Here is a 20,698-nt window from a genome sequence, read left to right as displayed (position 1 = left end):
ATAGGTTTGTTTAGGATGGCTGATGAGACTGTGAGGAAAAATAAGGTCATCAGTTGTTACCACCATGGAAGAGAAGAGGAATTTACACTTTCTTTTGCCAAGGTGTTTTTCAGTAAAATGGCGAGGAAGGTAAGGTTCTCAGCAAAATCTGCAACCATGTAGCACCATCTTCTTTTCCTGTCTCCATTCATTAGTGTTTCTAACCCCAGTAAGTAGTTTTAGTAAGCAATCACTAATATTTACATAGTTTTTACCTTGTGCAGATGCTGTTTAGAATCACTTGTTACATCAACACACCGTGTCTTAACCCAAAGAAATAGCTCATTGAGTGCAATATCAGGATCCAATGATTAGAAATACTCATTGGGTTCAAAGAAATATTTTGTGAAACTCAGTCTCACCAGTCTCTGAAAACTTGAGTCTAGTACCTTTCAGATGCTCTAGAATGGCTCATCACGTTTCTGAACTATGTCTCCAAACATCTGTATATTCTTTTTTTTTTTTTTTTTTTTTTTTTTTTTTGCTGTACGCGGGCCTCTCACTGCTGTGGCCTCTCCCGCTGCGGAGCACAGGCTCCGGACACACAGGCTCCGCGGCCATGGCTCGCGGGCCCAGCCGCTCTGCGGCATGTGGGATCTTCCGGGATCGGGGCACGAACCCGCGTCCCCTGCATCGGCAGGCGGACTCTCAACCACTGCGCCACCAGGGAAGCCCCATCTGTATATTCTTAAACATTCACCAAAAATGAGGAATTCCTTTAGGTTAGCTTTTACTTCAGAGTTTGTTGCTTCCTGGAGCTGTCTTCTCCATTTCTTTGATAAGTGCCTCCTTAACATTCGTTTGCATTTGCACATATTTTCTGTAAGCTCATAAATTGCACTCATGATTTTGAATTTCTTATCAAATAAAGGTTGATAGAAGCATTTTTTAAAATATCATGAACTTCTCTATGAAATTTAGCTTTCGTTTGAGCAATTTTAAACTGAACATTTTTGAGGGCATTAGATAACTGCTGGGCATCCTAACCGTATTCTACGTGGGCTATGGGTGTTCTTTCGCAAATCTTTCTTGGGAAGCTTGAGGAATTTGCCTCCCCTCAAGTTTTTTCCTTCCTTCCTTCCCTCAACAACAGAAAACAGAGCCTCCTGGGCAGAGCTTGAGGGTCTTTTGCTTTCCCACCTGAGGGCCTTTATCTTCCTCCCCATTAGCTGTGAGGCCAAGTTGCTCAGGTGTCCTCCATCACCTAATTAAGACAGGCAGCCCAGGAAGGTGTGGATGGTGAAAGATGATGGGCAGCCCTCAGCACCATAGTCTTTCTGGCGCTTTGTTGTGGGATTCCCTCCTCTTGGCCTTCATGAGCTGCCTTCTCCGCATCAAGGTTAATGTCGCCAACCCTCCCCTGGACATGATCGCCACCTTCCCCTCCTCCCCCTCCATCCTTCACAGCAGCCACTTCTGGTCGGGCCAGTGGAGCCGGTTTTATGTCACTTTCATCAGACATAAGACCTCCTCAGTAGCTCTGGCTGGGAAGTGGGGGCACAGGTGAAAGCAAACAACGAAAGTGGCTGCAGGGGTGCTGCTGGGGTGAGGGTGCTGGGCTGTGGCTGAGGTGACAGCCACTACTGCTGGGTGACCAGGATTAGGCAAGGCTGGCTGAGGAGCAGAGACCCTGCCCACAACGGAAAGTCTGGGTGGCCTCAACACAGGGCAGGACCTCAGTGTCAGACTAGCGGGTTCTCTCTGTGTCGGCCAGCCTTGAGCTGGCATTTAAATCTGGCCAAGGTCAGGGCAAGTCGAAGGGGAGCAGCCAGGATCAGGGAAGGTCAACAGTTGGCCCCTGCTGTTCCCTCCAGCAAGTTTCTCCGGTGGGTCCTGTAGGCCTCTAGGTCTAAGAGAATTTGCTGGGAAAAGGTGATTGACAGGCCATTTCTTCCTCACCTCCCCACCCTGCCACCCGCCTCCATACTGCTTTTGTGAGGAGGGGCTCATTGCTCCTCTCTCCACCACAGACCCCAGGAAGAAAGCCTGGTTTGAGTGCCAACATGCCATATGCAGATGACTTAAGACTGGTAGCTTTTCACAAACACAATTCCACTAAGGGGAAGGAGTGTTTCCTCCCACTAATACAAACTCCATTCAAACTTTTCCTTTTTCTACCCTTTGGTCCCAGGTCAAGAAGACAGCATAGTTTTGTGCCAAATGCCCTGGAGGTCAATGCTCAGATATTAATGAAAATGTTTTAGGTCTGGAAGGGGCCTTAGGAATCATGGAATCCAGTGGTTCTCCAAACTTGGGTGCGCATAGGAAGCACCTGGAGGGCTTGTTGGACCACAGATTGCTGGGCCCCACCCCAGAGGTCAGGACGCCAGGGTCTGGGGTGACCTGAGAATTTGCATTTCCAGCGGCTTCCTGTGGGAGGCTGATGCTGCTGGTCCGGGCACTGCACTTGCACTTGGAAAACCACGGGTCTAATCCAACTTCCTCATTTCATAGATGGGTCAACTTAGGCAGAACCCCAGCTGGGTTCCATGATTGGTTTTAACGCTTACCAGTTGTTATGACTTTGCAATCTCATTTAGCTTTTCTGGGTCTCAGTTTTCTTATCTACAAAATTAGGTAATAACCTCTGGCCTGCCTACCCCATGGAGTTTAATTTACAGGTGGCTGCTATTGGGTAGTTACTCAGGCTTTTAGCAACAACCCTCTGGTTTGGTGTGGAGCAGTCACGTGGTTATCAGGTCCACGAGCTTAAACAGCTCCCCTCTGGTTAGTGGGTCAGAGTTTACTCCCTGCCTTCCCTTTCACTGAGGACCGAGAGAGGAAGAGGCTGTCAGACTGGGGGTAGGACGTAAAGCATTTGTTCTTTTTGTTGTGTTTTTCTCATCCTGCATATGCCTCTTATCTTTGTTAATATTTCTAAATATATTGGTTTTCCTTTTTTGTGTAGAAAGTTTCCCAATGTTTTCCTTTTCTGTTTCTTTCATGTTCTTTAAAAATTCTTTACCATCTGATAAGACTATTCAAGGATATATTTTCTTCTTATTTTCCTCGTGAATTTTTACCTTGTATACCCATATCCCTCTGGAGTTATATTGGCACGTGTTGTGAAATTCGGATCTTGGTTGACTTAACTTTTTTCTAAACAGCTAACCTCTGGCATCATTTGTTGGATAATCCCTTTCCTCTCTTTTTTTTTTTTTTTTTTTTTTTTTTTTTTTGCGGTACCCGGGCCTCTCACTGTTGTGGCCTCTCCCGTTGTGGAGCACAGGCTCCTGACGCGCAGGCTCAGTGGCCATGGCTCACGGGCCCAGCTGCTCTGCAGCATGTGGGATCTTCCCGGACCGGGGCATGAACCCGCGTCCCCTGCATCGGCAGGCAGACCCCCAACCACTGCGCCACGAGGGAAGCCCCTTTCCTCTCTTTTGATGTGTGGCTGTGCATCCTAGGAATGTAGAATAGGTGGGAGTGAGATTTGTGTCCAAGCCCATTTTTTTCCAGATGGGGATGCTGAGGCCCAGAGCAGCTAACTGATTTTCCTAAGGTCATGTTAGTTAATGGAGAAGCTGTGATTAAAACCAATATCTCTGACTTCTAATCTGAATTTGAGACAGGTCTGCTTCTTTTCTATAGAGCTCCAGGGACATTTGACAGGAGAAGGTTATTAAGCAGCCACAAAGTAAATGAGCATGACCCAGGGTCTCTGAAAGATACAGACCAGCCTTCCTTACCCATCCCACAGAAACCAGTAAATATTTACTGCACACCTATGTTCAATGACTCGTATGAGACATTGCTGGGGACAGAAAAGCAGGTGTCACTATCTCTAGTGACAGGGGCTCAAGTCTAGTTGGGAGAAAGATTGCATGTGAAATATTTCCATCTTCACAGTCTCATGTATTGACTCACTCACCTCTGCAACAGAGTCAGGAAGTCCCACAGTGTGTGGGCTTTTCCCAGGAAATGTTTCATAGAGGAGAAAGGACTTGAACTCAAAAGATGACAGTAGGGCCTCCCTGGTGGCGCAGTGGTTGAGAGTCCGCCTGCCGATGTAGGGGATACGGGTTCGTGCCCCGGTCTGGGAGGATCCCATATGCCGCGGAGCGGCTGGGCCCGTGAGCCATGGCCGCTGAGCCTGCGCATCCGGAGTCTGTGCTCTGCAACGGGAGAGGCCACAACAGTGAGAGGCCCGCGTACCGCAAAAAAAAAATAATAATAAAAAAATAATAATAAAAAAAGATGACAGTATCCCCTACCTGGGTAGGGCAGTAAAGGCAAGAAATTGTCTACACAGTATCTGTGTTAAAATTCACACAAGGACTGAGAGGGCCTAAGGTGTAAGTAAAGCCTGACTCAAGGAGTGGGGGAAGGAACAGCATATTGCTTCTGGCCGGAGGACAGACCTGGATGATGTGATGGAGGTTCCTGTGGTGAGGAAGGTGCCTAATAGGGCACCCCCATTTCCTACCGTGTGCTATGACCAGGGCTGTCTCTACTCGCTACTTTTCTGTAGCAGAAACCAATACTCCTAGATAGATTTTTTTTTAATACAAAAGAGTGCACTCATTTTTTTTTACCTGCTTCCTGTCTCTGTCCACTTTTTTTTTTGGCTTTGAATCTAATTATAGACCAAAGACTAAAAGTTTGGGATAAAGGTGATAAACAATTCATAACTGAAATGCATATTGATAATGTATAAATAGCACAACTAAAAATGGAAGAGGAAGAGAGGGAAGGGAAAAGTAGAATGAGCTCGTGGATTATTACATAGGCATATGGGAGTCCACGGATTTGGTTTTTTAAAATTTTATTTATTTATTTATGGCTGTGTTGGGTCTTTGTTTCTGTGCGAGGGCTTTCTCTAGTTGCAGAAAGTGGGGGCCACTCTTCATCGCGGTGCGCCGGCCTCTCATTTTCGCGGCCTCTCTTGTTGTGGAGCACAGGCTCCAGACGCACAGGCTCAGTAGTTGTGGCTCACGGGCCTAGTTGCTCCACGGCATGTGGAATCTTCCCAGACCAGGGCTCGAACCCGTGTCCTCTGCATTGGCAGGCAGATTCTCAATCACTGCACCACCAGGGAAGCCCCCGGATTTTTTTTTAATAGACTTTATTCTTTAGAGCAGTTTTAGGTTCACAGCAGAGTTGGGCAGGAGGTACACAGATTTCTCACGTACCTCCTGCTCCCACACATGCACAGCCTCCTGGACTATCAACATTCTACACCAGAGGAGCACATTTGTTACAATTAACCAACCCTACATTGACAAGTCATTATCACTCAGAGCCCATAGTTTACATTAGGGTTTACTTTTTCATTTTTTTAACATCTTTATTGGAGTATAACTGCTTTAGGATTTACTCTTGATGTACATTCTTTAGGTTCTGAGAAATGTATAATGACATGTATCCACCATTACATATCATACAGAGTAGTTTCACTGCCCTAAAAATCCCGTGCTCAGCATATTCATCCATTCCTTCCCCCAACCCCTGGCAACCACTGATCTAGTCTCCATAGTTTGCCTTTTTCAGAATGTCAGGTACTTGGAATCCTACAATATATAGCCTTTTGAAATTGGCTTCTTTCACTTAGTAATATGACTTAAGTTTCTTCCATGTGTTTTCATGTCTTGATACCTCAGTTCTCTTTTTTCCCCCACCTTTATTGAGATATATTTGTTGTATAACACTGTGTAAGTTTAAGGTGCACAACTTGATGACTTGATAGTCATATATATTGTGAAGTGATTACCACATTAAAGTTAGTTAACACATCCATTACCTCACATAGTTACCTTTTCTGGTGGTGGTGGTTGTTGTGAGAACTTTTAAGATCTACTCCCTTAGTAACTTTGAAAGATACAATATAGTATTGTTAACTGTAGTACATTAGGTCCCCCGAACTGGTTCATCTTATAATTGGAACTTTGTACCCTTTGACCAACATCTTCCCATTTCCCCTACCCTGCAGCCCTGGCAACCACCATTCTAATCTCTGTTTCTATGAGTTTGGGTTTTTTAAAATTCCACATATAAGTGAGATCATACAGTATTTGTCTTTTTCTGTCTGACTTATTTCACTTAACATAATGCCTTCATGGTCTACCCATGTTGTCATAAAATTCAGGATTTCATCCTTTTTATGACTGAATAATATTTCATTATATATGTGTGTGTGTATATATGTGTCTGTATATGTGTATATACACATCACATTTTCTTCCATTCATTCATGCATAGGCACTTAGATTGTTTCCATGTCTTGGCTATTGTGAATAATGTTGCAGTGAACAAGGGGGTGCAGATATTTTCTCAAGGTAGTTATTTCATTTCCTTTGGCTATATATGCAGAAGTGGGATTTCTGGATCATATGGTAATTTTATGTTTAATTTTTTTGAGGAAACTTCATGCCATCTTACATAGTGGCTGTACCAATTTACACTCCCAACAGTGTAAAGTGTTCCATTTTCTTTATATCCTCACCAGAACTTGTTTTGTTTTGTCTTTTTGATAATAGTCATCTGAACAGGTGTGAGGAGATACCTCAAGGTGGTTTCAATTTGCATTTCCCCGATCATTAAAGATGTTAAGTACCTTTCCTTATACCTATTGGTCATTTGCCTATTTAGGTCCTTTGCCCATTTTAGAATCGGGTTATCTGTATTTTTGGTATTGTATGAGTTCCTCATATATCTTGGATATTAACCCCTTATCAGATAGAGATTTGCAAGTATTTTCTCTCCCTCTGTAGGTTGCCTTTTCATTTTGTTGATTGTTTCCTTGGCTGTGTGTAAGCTTTTTTTGTTTGATATAGTCCCACATGTCTATTTTGGCTTTTGTTGCTTGTGCTTTTAGTATAAAATCCAAAAACTTTTGCCAAAACCAATGTCAAGGAGCTTGTCATAGGGAAACTATGTTTTCTTCCAGGAGTTTTATGGTTTCGGGTCTTACATTTAAGTCTTTAATCCATTTCAAGTTAATTTTTGTGAGTGGTATAAGATGGGAGTCCAATTTCATTCTGCAAGTCGACAACCAGTTTCCCCAACACCATTTATTGAAGAGTCTACCCTTTCCCCATTGAGTATTTTTGGCTCCCTTGTCAAATATTAGTTGACCAATTATGCAAGGCTTATTTCTGAGCTCTTGATTCTGTTTCATTGTTCTATGTGTCTGTTTTTATGCCAGTATCATACTGTTTTGAATACTATACCTTTGTAATATAGCTTGAAATCAGGAAGTGTGATGCCTCCAGCTTTGTTGTTCTTTCTCAGGATTGTTTTGGCTATTTGGAGTCTTCTGTAGTTCCATACAAATTTTAGGATTATTTTTTCTATTCTGTGAAAAATGTCATTAGAATTTTGCTAGGAATTGTACTGAATGTGTAGGTGGCTTTGGGTAGTATGGACATTTTCACAATATTCTATCTACAAAATTGGAATATTTTTCCCTTTGTGTCTTCTTCCATTTTTGTCCTCAATGTCTTATAGTTTTTGGTATATAGATCTTTTACTTCCTTGGTTAAATGTATTCCTAAGTATTTTATTGTTTTTGATGTGTTGTAAATGAGATTGTTTTCATTATTTCTTTTTCAGATACTGTGTTCTTACTGTATAGAAATGCAACTGATTTTTGTATGTTGATTCTGTATCTTGCAAATTTACTGAATTCATTGATCTAACATTCTAACATTTTTTGGTGGAGTCTTTAGGGTTTTCTATATATAAGATCATCTCATCTGCAAACAAAGACAATTTTACTCCTTACTTTCTGATTTTGATGTCTTTTATTTTTCTTGCCTACTTTCTCTAGCTGGGACTTTCGGTTCAATCCTGAATAGGAGTGGTGAGAGTGGGCACCCTTATATTGTTCCTGTTTACCATTGAGTATGATGTTAGCAGTGGGCTAATTGCAAATGGCCTTTATTATGTTGAGGTACAGTCCTTCTATACCTAATTTGTTGAGATTTTTATCATGAAAGGATGTTGAATTTTGTCAAATGCTTTTTTTTTCCAATCTGTTGAGATGATCATATGATTTTTATCTTTCATTCTATTAATGTGGTGAATGACATTTTTTGATTTGTATGTTTTGAACCTTCCTTGCATCCTAGGGGTAAATCCCATTTGATTATGTGCTGTTGAATTCCATTTGCTAGTATTTTGTTGAGGAATCTATCTTCATCAGGAATATTGGTCTGTAATTTATTTTCTTATAGTGTCCTTATCTGGTTTTGGTATCAGAGTAATGCTGGCCTCATAAAATAAGTTTGGGAGTGTTCCCCCCCTTCGATTTTTTGGTAATCGTTTAAGAAGGATTGGCATTAATTTTTTAAATGTTTGGTAGAATTCACCAGGGAAACCATCTGGTCTTGGAATTTTCTGTGTTGGGAGTTTTTTGATTACTGATTCAATCTCCTTATTTGTTATTGTTTTGTTCAGATTTTCAATATCTTCATGATTCAGTCTTGGTAGCTTGTATGGTTCCAGTGATTTATCCATTTCTTCTAGGTTATCCAGTTTGTTGGTGTATAATTGTTCATAGTTGTCCCTTAAAATCCTTTGTATTTGTGTGGTATGAGTTATAATGGTTCCTCTTTCATTTATATATATATATATTTTTTGCAGTACGCAGGCCTCTCACTGTTGTGGCCTCTCCCGTTGCGGAGCACAGGTTCCAGACGTGCAGGCTCAGCAGCCATGGCTCACGGGCCTAGCCGCTCCGCGGCATGTGGGATCTTCCCAGACCGGGGCACGAACCCGTGTCCCCTGCATCGGCAGGCGGACTCTCAACCACTGTGCCACCAGGGAAGCCCTTTCATTTATAATTTTATTTGAATCTTATTTTTCATGGTTTAGCTAAAGGTTTTTCAATTTTGCTTATCTTTTCAAGAAACCAACTTTTAGTTTCATTGATCTTTTTTCTATTGTTTTCATATTCTCTATTTCATTCATTCTCAAATCTTTATTCCCATCCTTCTGCTAACTTTGGGCTTAGTTCTCCTTTTTCTAGTTCCTTGAGGTATAATATAAGGTTGTTTGAGATTTTTTTTTTAAATTAATGTGGGCACTTATTACTATAAACTTTCCTCTTAAAACTGCTTTTGCTGCATCCTGTAAGTTATGGTATCTTGTTTCCATTTTTATTTGTCCCAAGATATTATTTCATTTCCCTTTGATTTCTTTGATCCATTAGGTGCTCAGGAAATTGTTTAATTTCCATGTATTTGTGAAATTTTCAATTTTCCTCCTGTTATTGATTCCTAGTTTTATAACACTGCAGTCAGAAAAGATGCTTGATAAAATTTCATTTTTCTTGAATTTGGTAAGACTTGTTTCATGTATTTGAGATAACTATCACCATTAACAGTTTTTGTTGTTATTTTAACCTGCCTAGGTCTTGACTGTCTACATACGGCCTTCACATCCTCTTTTTAATTTGAAACCTCACCATGGCCTATGAGATTTCTGCTCTCAGGAAAGGGCCATGATGCTGGATGCACTGTTGTAGATTTACTTATAAAATGGTTATCTTTGGACGATGTGCTTTAGAAGGGAGGATGCAAAAATGTTTTCTTGGGGTTACTAAGAGGTTGTCGTTTTCCTTGACAAAGAAAAAAAAAGTATTTCTAATGGAAAAAGTCCAGATGATTTAGTCCAAGGATTGTCTCTTAGGCTTTATGAGCTTAGTTAAATGTTTCACTTTTTGGTTGCTACTCCATGCTTTGAGAAGACTAGTTCCCCAATCAGCCCACCACCCCTTGAAACACCTTCCCTGTGTCCCTGGGGCACCCCAATGCATGCAAACTGGGTAATAGTAACTTATAGAACACTTATACAGAGCTTTTTTTTACACATGCCCCATGTCAATCTGTTTCAGATCTGACAACAGTAAGTACCTCCCTATGAGACAGAACATTTCTTGGGGATTATTGTACTCCTCTGGATGGTTAGTCCATTAGTGTTTGGCATCTTGCCCCAATTCCACTGTGACCCTCTCCAATTGCCCAGAAATGTACTGCACGTCATACATATCCTATTGTTGGAGCACTTAAGACTCTGTTAAAATTCAAAATTCTACAGAAGCCAAAAGCTGTACTTCCAATCAGGCAGACAGCAAGCTCACCACAGTGAAGAAAGTCTGGGGCCACTGGAGAGCTGTCTTATCCCCTCACTCCTGCCTTGAGGTGGAGAACTCCATGTAGCCAAACTTCTAGTTCCTTCCCCTCAGTAACTTCTGCTTCACAGGTTTTAGCCCAAAGCAAGGCTGCAATCCCAAAGCCATAGAACTGCTTTCTGCTAATGGGAAGCCTGAAGTGACTGAAGCAGCCTTCCCCTGCCCTCATTCCTAGAGGCGCACACACCTCAACAATCACTAGGCTGGACAGCCCCCACCTCCCCAGTGAACCACTCCTCCTCAGTCACAGGGAAGAGGGAAGGTCAAAAGGGGGAGTGGGAAAGGAGGACTCAGGATGAGAGGGATGGTTAGCTGTGAGGGGCGGGGACAAGTAGCCCAGCAATTTTTTTTTTTTTCCAGTACGCGGGCCTCTCACTGTTGTGGCCTCTCCCGTTGTGGAGCACAGGCTCTGGACGCACAGGTTCAGCGGCCATGGCTCACGGGTCCAGCCGCTCCGCGGCATGTGGGATCTTCCCGGACCAGGGCACGAACCCGTGTCCCCTGCATCGGCAGGCGGACTCTCAACCACTGTGCCACCAGGGAAGCCCAGCCCAGCAATTTTTGACTCCTCCCTTCCCATCTTGCCACACAGTCTTTTTATTTTGTAGCATCGCCTCCATTAAGAACTTCTAGGCAGAGGAGTAAAGATATAGGCTCATTTACCATAAGAGTTAGTTGGTTCATAGGCTGGCTCTCCAAGGCACCAACCACCCTAGATTTTCATCTAGGTTCACCGGAAGTTGGTTAAAATTTCCTCTCCAAGTCCTTCCCCTTTATTCCATTCCCCAAACACATCAAACACCGTGAGCTCCCTTTGGATGCCTGGAGAGCTCATTTTCTTAGGGGACCCAGAGGTGTCTTTTCAGTACTATACCTTTCACTGTGGGTGCCTCTGTCACCTTGGGGCTACTTTGCTTAAATAGAAATGCAGACCTAGACATAACTGTGCCTTTTCAGGTCTGAGTGTAATGGCTGAGAAAAACCAATGGCTGCTTGGTTTTGCTGATGACGGAATAATGTGATACCATACAACCACATGCTGGATTTTGCATTTTCTCTATAAAACATCTACTGTCCCTGATTCTGTATCTTTACCTTTTTGATAATGCTAGGTTTTTTTTTTTTTTTTTTTTTTTTTTTTTTGCGGTACGCGGGCCTCTCACTGTTGTGGCCTCTCCCGTTGCGGAGCACAGGCTCCGGACGCGCAGGCTCAGTGGCCATGGCTCACGGGCCCAGCCGCTCCGCAGCATGTGGGATCTTCCCGGACCGGGGCACGAACCCATGTCCCCTGCATCGGCAGGCGGACTCTCAACCACTGCGCCACCAGGGAAGCCCAATGCTAGGTTTTTGATTGATTGGATTTTATTTCCTTTGTATTCCCATAATGAAAGTTCATTTAGGTGGACGCCCTTTACCCAGGTAATTCTGGTAGATTAGCTGTTATACCCTCCTTCTCTCTCTTCTCAGTGTGGACTTCTATCAGGTTATTCTTATTCTGAGAACTCCCCATTACTGATTTTTTGCCCCACAGTTAACAACTCTGTTTTTAAATAGAGGTTATTTTTTAATGCCCAGAGGCACATTCTTAAAAATATTCAGCTTCTTTGATCTTTGCTATATGAAAACAAATACAACAGAACCTGTTCTGTAGTTGTTGTCACAGGGGGGAGGGAAATCAAATAGGATATTGACAATTCAGACCTGAAGGTTGTCAGAGAAGCAAAATGTTCTTAAGAGGTAGTGCGGGGCATAAAGGGCCTCTACTCAGGTGTGCCTGACCAAGCTCATGGCATGCAGTGGGTATTTGTATGGGGGAGAGGTAGTACTGAAGAGAAGTTTTGTATATAAACACCTGTGGAGCAAAGAAAGCGACCAGTGGGAGCGTAGTACAGTGGGGGGTGAGTAGAGGGGGCAAGATGGTTCGTATTTGTACTCCAGCCTGGACCAGGGGCTAGATCCAAGTATTATAGCAAGATGGGCTATTAGAATAAGGCAGCTTCAGAAGCAAGGGGCCCACTATGCTCAGGTAACAAAGTGTAACACAGAGTGAAGAAGGGAAAGGGGTGATCGACCAGATATTTAATATTACATTTGTAATATTTGCAGGGTTCAGAAGAAGAGTTCCGTTGGGAATCCACATAAGATATATCTAAATATTTGAAATGTTTAAATTACCTAATAAACCATTAAATAAAACATGCTGGATCTCCTTCCAAGACAAATGTACTTTCATAATTGACCTGAAAGGCCAGGTTGGGATTTAGAATTCTCCAACTTCTCTAAGTTCTGCTCCAATGCTGTGGGAACAGCTGCCCCCTCTCCCCTCCCCCTGCCTATGCCCTGGCTCCTAGGCCAGGCCCCATCCCCTGTTCTGGGCATACAATCCCCCCTCCCCTAGGGCCTGGAGCACATACCCAGGCAGTGCAGTCAGTCCTCCCCAGGAGAGCTCTAAGAGGAGCACACAGGCCCTGGAAGCAGGCTTGTGACTGTTCAGGGGTGCCAGGTACCTGGAGCATGGGCTAGCAGGGACACACTCCTTGTTGCCGTGGGCTGGGTTCCTGGCCCTATAAGGAGGGGTATGGTTGGAAGAAGGCCGAAGTGGGCTCTCTAAAGCACAGAGCTCAGGACAGAGGTCCCTCTTGCCTGGGTCTAGAAGCAATACTATATTTACAACTAGCACGGCATAAACACTAACAAATCAGAACCAGTTTGAAGGTCCTAAAATCATACTACTTGGCCTGCCCTTTCAGTTTAAATAATGGTGACAGGGAGTGCTTTGCCTTTTGTCTCACCATGGGGTTCTAGCCCTAAGGAGTAACATGTGATAATACATTTTAAAATGTCAACACTAGTGACCAAAAAAAGATTGTGGGGATGTTAAGTTTACTTTAATAGACAGTAAGTACCTACTAAGAGGAAAACTCATTGCCCAGGGCTTTGGGAAAGAAAAATAAATAAAACCCTTTAAGGTCCCAACCATTTAGAGGTTCAGTCCAGGGGCTGGTGTTGGTGGAATAGGTGGAATGTAGTGTGTGTGTGTGTGAGTGTGCGTGTGTGTGTGTGTAGTTAGAATATAAGACAGGCCACCACAGAATATGAGAGAAGGTTATCAGCTATCTATAAGGAGGCCAGGAGACAAGCCCATGGGAATAAAGTGTACCCCAGGTAGACCATATTTCAGGTACCCTGGAAGCCTTAACTAAATGCAGAAATGAGCTGTCTGGTCTCAAATCCCCAGGCCCTTCCCCTTCTCTGATCCTCTACTCTGGTCATCTACAACTTTATCTTATTTCCTTAAACAGTTCAGAGATTAAGTCAATTTTCTCCCTTTCCTCTTTTTATTTTTACTCTATTTATTGAAATACTTCAGATCTACACAAAATTATAAAGAATACTACTGTAAATGTCTATTTACCCACAACCCAGCTTAAGAAATGTAACATTACAAATAGAATTCCCCTCCCTTTCTTTTCCCAAGAGGTAACCAATATCCTAAATGTGGTGTTTATCTTTCCATTGCATGCCCTTGTGTATGTTACATTTGCATACATCTTTCACATGCATTGACTTTTACTCTCTGTATGTATCCACAATCAGTATATGGTGATTGAATGTTTTCTTAGACTTCATATACACAGTATCATGTTTGCATCCTTCTGGAACCAGCTTTTTCCCTTATGCATTTTTTCCCTGCCATCACCCATTCTTAGCCTCTCTGTGTCTCAGCCCCTGTGAGTTCTAATCTCCTCCCCAGTCCAGTCCTTGCCATCCTGTTTAGTTTACCTACAACAGTCCCAAACCAGTGAATGAAGGCTGGTCCCACCATAGGTGGGTCTCAGCTTCTCCCCGTGTGGCTCTAAACAAGTGCTTCTCAAACCTTAGCTGCATCAGAGTCCCCTGGAGGGCTTGTTACAATACAGGCTGCTGGGCCCCACTCCCAGATTTTTGGATTTGCAGGTCTTGGGTAGAGCCTAAGAATTCCTGGGTGATGCTGATAATGCTATTTTAAGGACCAAACTTTGAGAACCAGTTTTCCAAATCAGTGTCTGGGCTCAGGCTCTGCAGCACCATCTGGCCTCCAGGCAAGCTGGGCCATCCATCAGGTTTCCTTCAAAAGCACACAGCAGTACTGTGAAATACACATATAACACAAGTCATGTATAATTTAAAATGTTCTAGTAGCCACATTTAAAAAGTAAAAAGAAACTAGAGAAAGTAATTTAATATTTTATTTTGTTAACACTATATTGTCATTTCAACATGTAGTTATTAATGAGACTTTACAGTATTTTTTATATTTATAGCACATCTCAACTCAGACTAGCCACATTTTGAATGCTCAGCAGCCACACGGGGCTAGTGACTAATGTAGTAAACAGCACAATTCTAAAGGCTCGAACTCCATTTCTGTCTTCACAAAAATTGGTTTAAACTTGAAATTTTATTTTGGGCTGCAATAAAAGAATTTAAAACAGGCTTACCAAATGGCAGAAAGTGATGCCTTTCAATGAAGGTAAAATTGGTCAAACAAAGGTAAAAGAGATTCGAATCAGGATTATTTATGTAAATAAAATCTGCCTACATTTCAGTTTATTAACTTAAAACAAACATATCTGACAGCATTTGTTCTAGTGAAAAATAACTGTAAAAGAAAAAAGTCATATGTTGTTCGATATCACTTTTTGGGTGATGAATTTTGGAATGGAATCAGTGTTAATAACATTCCTGTGGGCTTCTGAAAGATGAAAAACCTAAAAATCGTGAACAACAGATCCTTTCTTCTTTCTTCATCTTCTTTCTATTCCTCCCAACTGCAGGATGAAATGAGAGAAAATTAACAATTATACAGCACTAACCAGCACCAGAGACTTTCTAAATCTAAGAAAATGGTCAGCCCTTTGTGTATGTGCTGCATTTGAGGGCTCTATCTAAACAAGTAGAGAAGAACAACACGTTTTCCTCTTGTAACCTGCACCTTGGATACAGGGTGCTTGTACAACCGATCGCTTCAATCATGTGATCATACCAACCTTGTCTCCCTCTTGCCCAACACCATAAATGCTTTTTTCCCCCTTGAGAGGTGATTCTGGGATTTAAATCACTCTCTCCACCTTAAAAGTCTATGTTCATTCCACAAATGATATTCCCTTACCCTCCCAGACCTTCAGTTTCTATATCTACCATATGAGAAAGAGGCTATTACCATGAAATACACAGCTGTGAAAATGCAGAAAATAATGTTAATCATTTAAATATACTCAAAGACAAGATACACCTTAAGACTTCATTACCAATTCAGTGATAAACGAGAGTCATAACTGTGACTAAATTGCTCTTTTGACTGTCACATAAAATACAAAAATCTACAACCGAACAAATCTTTAGGTATTAATCACTAAATGTGGTCCTACCTGAAATTCTGAACGTTTTGCTATTTGTAAGTAGTCAGATTCTGAAAGTCGTCATCTCTTAGTACAGGAGACTGCACTTCTGTGGCCAAGTAATGAAGGCCCCACTAGTGCACAGCCCAGCTACTTTTGCTGCTGCTGATTTGTATTACTAGGTGCGTGAATGTTCTATTAACATTCTAAGTAGGTAAATTTGAATTGTTAAACTAATTTTAAACAAATTTTTTCTCAATTCACTGGGAGAATTGAAAAACGAAAACAAAATTGGTAAGCGCCTGGGAACCGCTGGGTTATTTTCAAAGCTACCTGGACTTTCTGGGTCTGTCCTGCTGGGTTCAGATCCTTTTCAGGTTCTTGTTTTTTGTTAAACTTCTCTCTTTCCCCCTCACTTTCAGCACCCTGGGCCTCCTCATTGGCGTTCTCATCCTGATATTTAGTTGTTTCTTTAGTGAATAATAATACAGACTTTGGGACTAGACATTCACAGAAAAAAAATCCCAATTCAAAAGAATAGCAAGCAACATCCAGTACTCTACCCTCAGGAGATGCAGAAGGATAGGAGCAACTAAGAAAACAGTAGCTGGGCACCTTCCTTCTGGTTGCTGTAACACTTCCATGGCCCTCACTTTTCTCCTGCTTGATCATTTTCACAGTGACATTCTCTTTTTTCCAGTAAATCTGTCATCCTGTGCTGCTGATTACTTCTGGCCCTTTAGGGAATGGATCAGAATCGTCGGGGTCTGATGCATTTTGTATGTTTTGGTCAGAACTTTGTTGCAAAAACATGTTTTGCCTCGATGACAAAAATCTGTGGTGAAGCTCATTGGTTCCTCACCCCCCTGAATATTTTACCATGACCAAGTGCTCCCGTATCAGCTCATAATGTATTGGGATCAACTTTCTAAGAATATTGACATTTTTAAAAGCCAGGATCCAAAAGCCGTTTGCTTGTTCTTTTCTCTTCCATCTCCTCCCAAGCTCCCTCCCGAACACCTGCCTCAACTGACCTTCACCTGTGGCCTCATAAATGGCATGATCATCTCAGACCTCTTACCAGGGGTTGGCAGAGGGCAGCGTATTTCCCCCCGCCGAAACTGGAGCGGTCGTTATGGAGTTGGGCTTCTACTGGGCCCCTCTGGCCTTCAGCCCCTGGAGGCCCCAACTCCCGGCTTTACCTCCCGAGGCCCCCTTCTGAGCCTGGGTCCCTCGGGACCCGGGTCTCCCGACCGACCCGCCGCCCAGCCACTCACACTCAGGGGCGATGGGCTCCTCAGGCTTCACGGCCGGCCTCAGCCTCCTCCACCTCCTCGGGTTCCTGGGCTGTGGGCCTCTCCCCACGTCCGGCATGGCGCGAGCTCAGCGGGGTCAGGATGAGGATGTGGTTGTTGTAGTAGATGCGGCGCAGCAGTGAGGACACCAGCTCCAGGCACACGAAGTGGAAGCCCGACATGGGGAACTGGTGCTCTTCTACCACGTGGTCCAGGTCCCCTGCCTCCTCCTCCTCCTCCTCCTCTTCTGCCGGCCTGTTGTCCGAGTCCTCCTTGGCGCCACCGCCTTCCAGGGCCGCCTCCCCAGCGCCTCCCCAGGCCCCCGGCGCCGCATCGCCCCCACGAGGCTCCGAGTCGCGGTCCACCCGGTCTCCGGCTCTGGCCGTCCCGACCTGGGCCCCAGCTGCTCCCGCGGGGCCCTCTGGGCCTCCCGGGGCCGGGTCTCCTTCCCCCGTGGCCGGGTCTCCTTCCCCCGTGGCCGACATGGCACCGGAAGTTACCTCTACCAGGCGGGCGTCGATTGCTGTGGCGGCGATGACGCCTGCGCAGGCGGTGGCCGCTGAGGTGGCTGCCCTGACGGGGAGGCCGCTGAGGGGACAACAGAGGAGGCCCCACGACAGGGAGGGCAGGGGGCCGACGCCGGGAACGGCCCACCGCGGCTGGGCCTCAGATATCAGCTGGCCAGACCGTGTGGGAAAGATTCCTCTAGGCCGCAGGCGGGGGGCGGGACTGGAAGAGTAGGCAGTGGGCCATTTCCGATCGTCACGAGCTCCAAGCTTATTTGCTGACAAGCGAGGATTGACGTGCCCTGTGCCCAGTGAACGACCAAGGCCCTTCGGTTGTAGGAGTGCTCACAGTCGCCTCCCTGTTCTTTGCCGCCTCAGGTTTTACCCTATGTTCAGGTTCACAAGGCTCCTGTCCTTTTAATTTTATGATTGTCCAAAAAATTATTTATGGAAGCACCCTCGGCCATGTGAACTGTGAGGAGTTCCCACCTGGGAATTTTCACCTGGTAATGGCTCATGTGAGTAGGGACAGGGTCATAAAAATGTTGTATAGCTCAGACGTTAGCAGTAGTAAAAACCTCCCAAGAAGAGAAAGAGAAGAATTTGGACGATTTAACGTAAAGATACTTGGAAAAGAGTAGTCAAAATTGAAATGGATGCAGTCAGAACTGGGTATTGAAGAAATGGTAAATGTAAGGAGCTGGAAGGTATGTAATGAACCCAGACAAATTCACTTAAAGCCTCCAGAGACTGGATAAAAAAAAAAAGATGCTTCCTTTAAAGGGCCAGGTCATCTCCTAAGAGCTAAGCATGACAAACATTAAAAGGACAGGCTCCCTGGGATGTTTCTGAGGCAGCAGTCCAAGACTTTTTATTGATTTCAGGATCCACGTAATCAAGACCTCAAGTGTAAGTAATTCTGAAAGTTATGGAGAAATTAACTGCTATTTCATACTCATTCTGTAAAAAAAAAAAATGTAACACTAAAAATACTTTTTGGAAAAAACATCGCAAATAATATCTGGATGTTATATTTATGGAAAATAATACTAATCTCATAATGGTAAAGAGGGATTTTTTTTCCTTTCACCAAAAGGAAAACCAGATTTCAATGTTTTTTTTCCTCTCTCTCACCTCAAGAATGGAGCATGGTGTTGCCATAAATCATTGGTTTAAAATTGGAAGGCAATGTCAAGAATCTCTAGTCCAAAATCCTCACTATAAAGACAGCAAAAATGAGGCAGAATCCCAATCTGAGGTCTAGAGTTGGTTTTAACATTTGCCCCCCGATGTGATCTTGGAACAGTTACTTATCATTTCTAGGCCTCAGTTTTATCATCTGTATAGTTGGAGTTCATCCCCAACCTTCAGTCAAGGTTTGTTAGGTAGACGGAATGAGATGGGATTATATAATATTTAGGATATTAATCATTTGTTGAAAATGTTTCCTTAGTTTGATTTTGCTTTCTAAGTTGGTTAATATTTCTAAGTATGTAGTTTTTCATTTTCATGTTGTAAAATTTCTTTTTCTTCATTTTAACATCATAAGTTTACAAATCTTTTCTCATCCAGAGATAAATTTTATACTTTCTTCTTTTGGGAAGTCTTCTGAATGTTTACATTTAACTCCTTAATCCATTTGGAATTAATAGTGACACATGGTGTTAAGATTAAAATCTTAGTTGATTTTTAAACAGGTCACCTATAACACCATATGTTATGTAATTATTCCTCTCTATAAGGATGTGTGGCTATGTACCCTTTAGTGCTTTCTATAAAGGTAGAAGAGATGCAAGAGAAACGCATATTCTCCCATAATTTCAGAGCTGGAAACGCCTTTAGATATTGAATCTAAGACCATTCTTTTTTATTTTAAAAATTTTATTATTTAATTTTATTTTTTAACATCTTTATTGGAGTATAATTGCTTTACAGTGGTGTGTTAGTTTCTGCTTTATAACAAAGTGAATCAGCTATACATATACATATATCCCCATATCTCCTCCGTCTTGCGTCCCCCTCCCACCCTCCCTATCCCACCCCTCTAGGTGGTCACAAAACACCAAGCTGATCTCCCTGTGCTCTGCAGCTGCTTCCCACTAGCCATCTATTTTACATTTAAGACCACTCTTTTTTAAACCGGGAAACTAAGGCCTAGAGCTGCTAACTGGCTTCCCCAAGGCCATGCCACTTAATGGAGGAGCCAGGACTAGGACCAATCTCCTGACCTTTAATCTGAAGTTGAAACAGACCTTATATATGCAACTTTGGCCATCTTATTTCCTACTGGACATAAACAATATCATAGGACACGAACATCAGACATGGTCATCCCGAGACCATGTTGAAAGGAGACAAAACAAGGCAACTTTAATTTTGTTTAAGCAGGGACAAAAAGGTCACACATTACTAAAAATCCCCCTCTGTTGGCTAAAATGAGTGTCTACCACTTCTTTACCAATTACATCCTTATCCTGGTTCTAGTCTCCTCTCCCTATAGATAAGATTTATTCAAATACCAATCACAGAATTGCCCCTGCTATCTAAAGGCAGCTAATCTAGAGCAAACCCCTGTTTCCTTGAAAACTTCCCAAAATAACCAAACCCCAACTCCTATAACAGGTTCTTTCTGCCACTTGTTATTGAGACATCACATGGTTCCCCCGTGGTGTGTGTTCTCCCTCACTGCAATGACTAATAAACCCAACTCGCTCAACTACAGGCATGTTCTTGTGATCTTTGGCTGGAGGACACTGACAATGTAAAATATTTCCATCTTTACATTGTAACATATTGACTCAACCAAGTGAGTCAGGAGGCATTGCAATTTGTAGGCTTTTCTCAGAAAAGGCTTCTCAGAGGAGGGAGGACTTGGACTCAAAAGATGGGCAACATGTCCTGACTGAGGACAGTAAATGCAGGATGTTGTCTCCATGTGGCCCTTGTTAAAATGGGATCATAACCCCACCACGTCCCTGGCTGGAAAAAAGCCTGAACCTTGGGGTAGGCTAAGGAAGCAGATGTTGCTTCTGGCCAGAGGGAAGACCTGGGTGATGTGATGGAGGTTCCTGTGGTGAGGAAGGTGCCTAATAGGGCACCCCCATTTCCTACCGTGTGCTGTGACAGGGCTGCCTCCACTCTTCCTTAGCAGAAGCACATGCTCCTGGGTAGATGGGTTTTTTCCACCTATGAAAGCAGAATATTTCTGCTTTCTTCACCTCCTCCTATCTCTGTACATTCTTTTTTCAGAACTCTCAACAGGACCATCACTCTTCACTTTAGAGGAGATAGCATGTTACAAAACAAACACAAAATGAAAACAAAACAAATCATACAAGTGTTTTT

This window comes from Mesoplodon densirostris, chromosome X (genome assembly GCF_025265405.1).
Source record: "Mesoplodon densirostris isolate mMesDen1 chromosome X, mMesDen1 primary haplotype, whole genome shotgun sequence".
NCBI classification, from domain to species: Eukaryota; Metazoa; Chordata; class Mammalia; order Artiodactyla; family Ziphiidae; genus Mesoplodon; species Mesoplodon densirostris.
The sequence above is the reverse complement of the archived record's forward strand: the minus strand, read 5'-3'. Positions refer to the sequence as shown.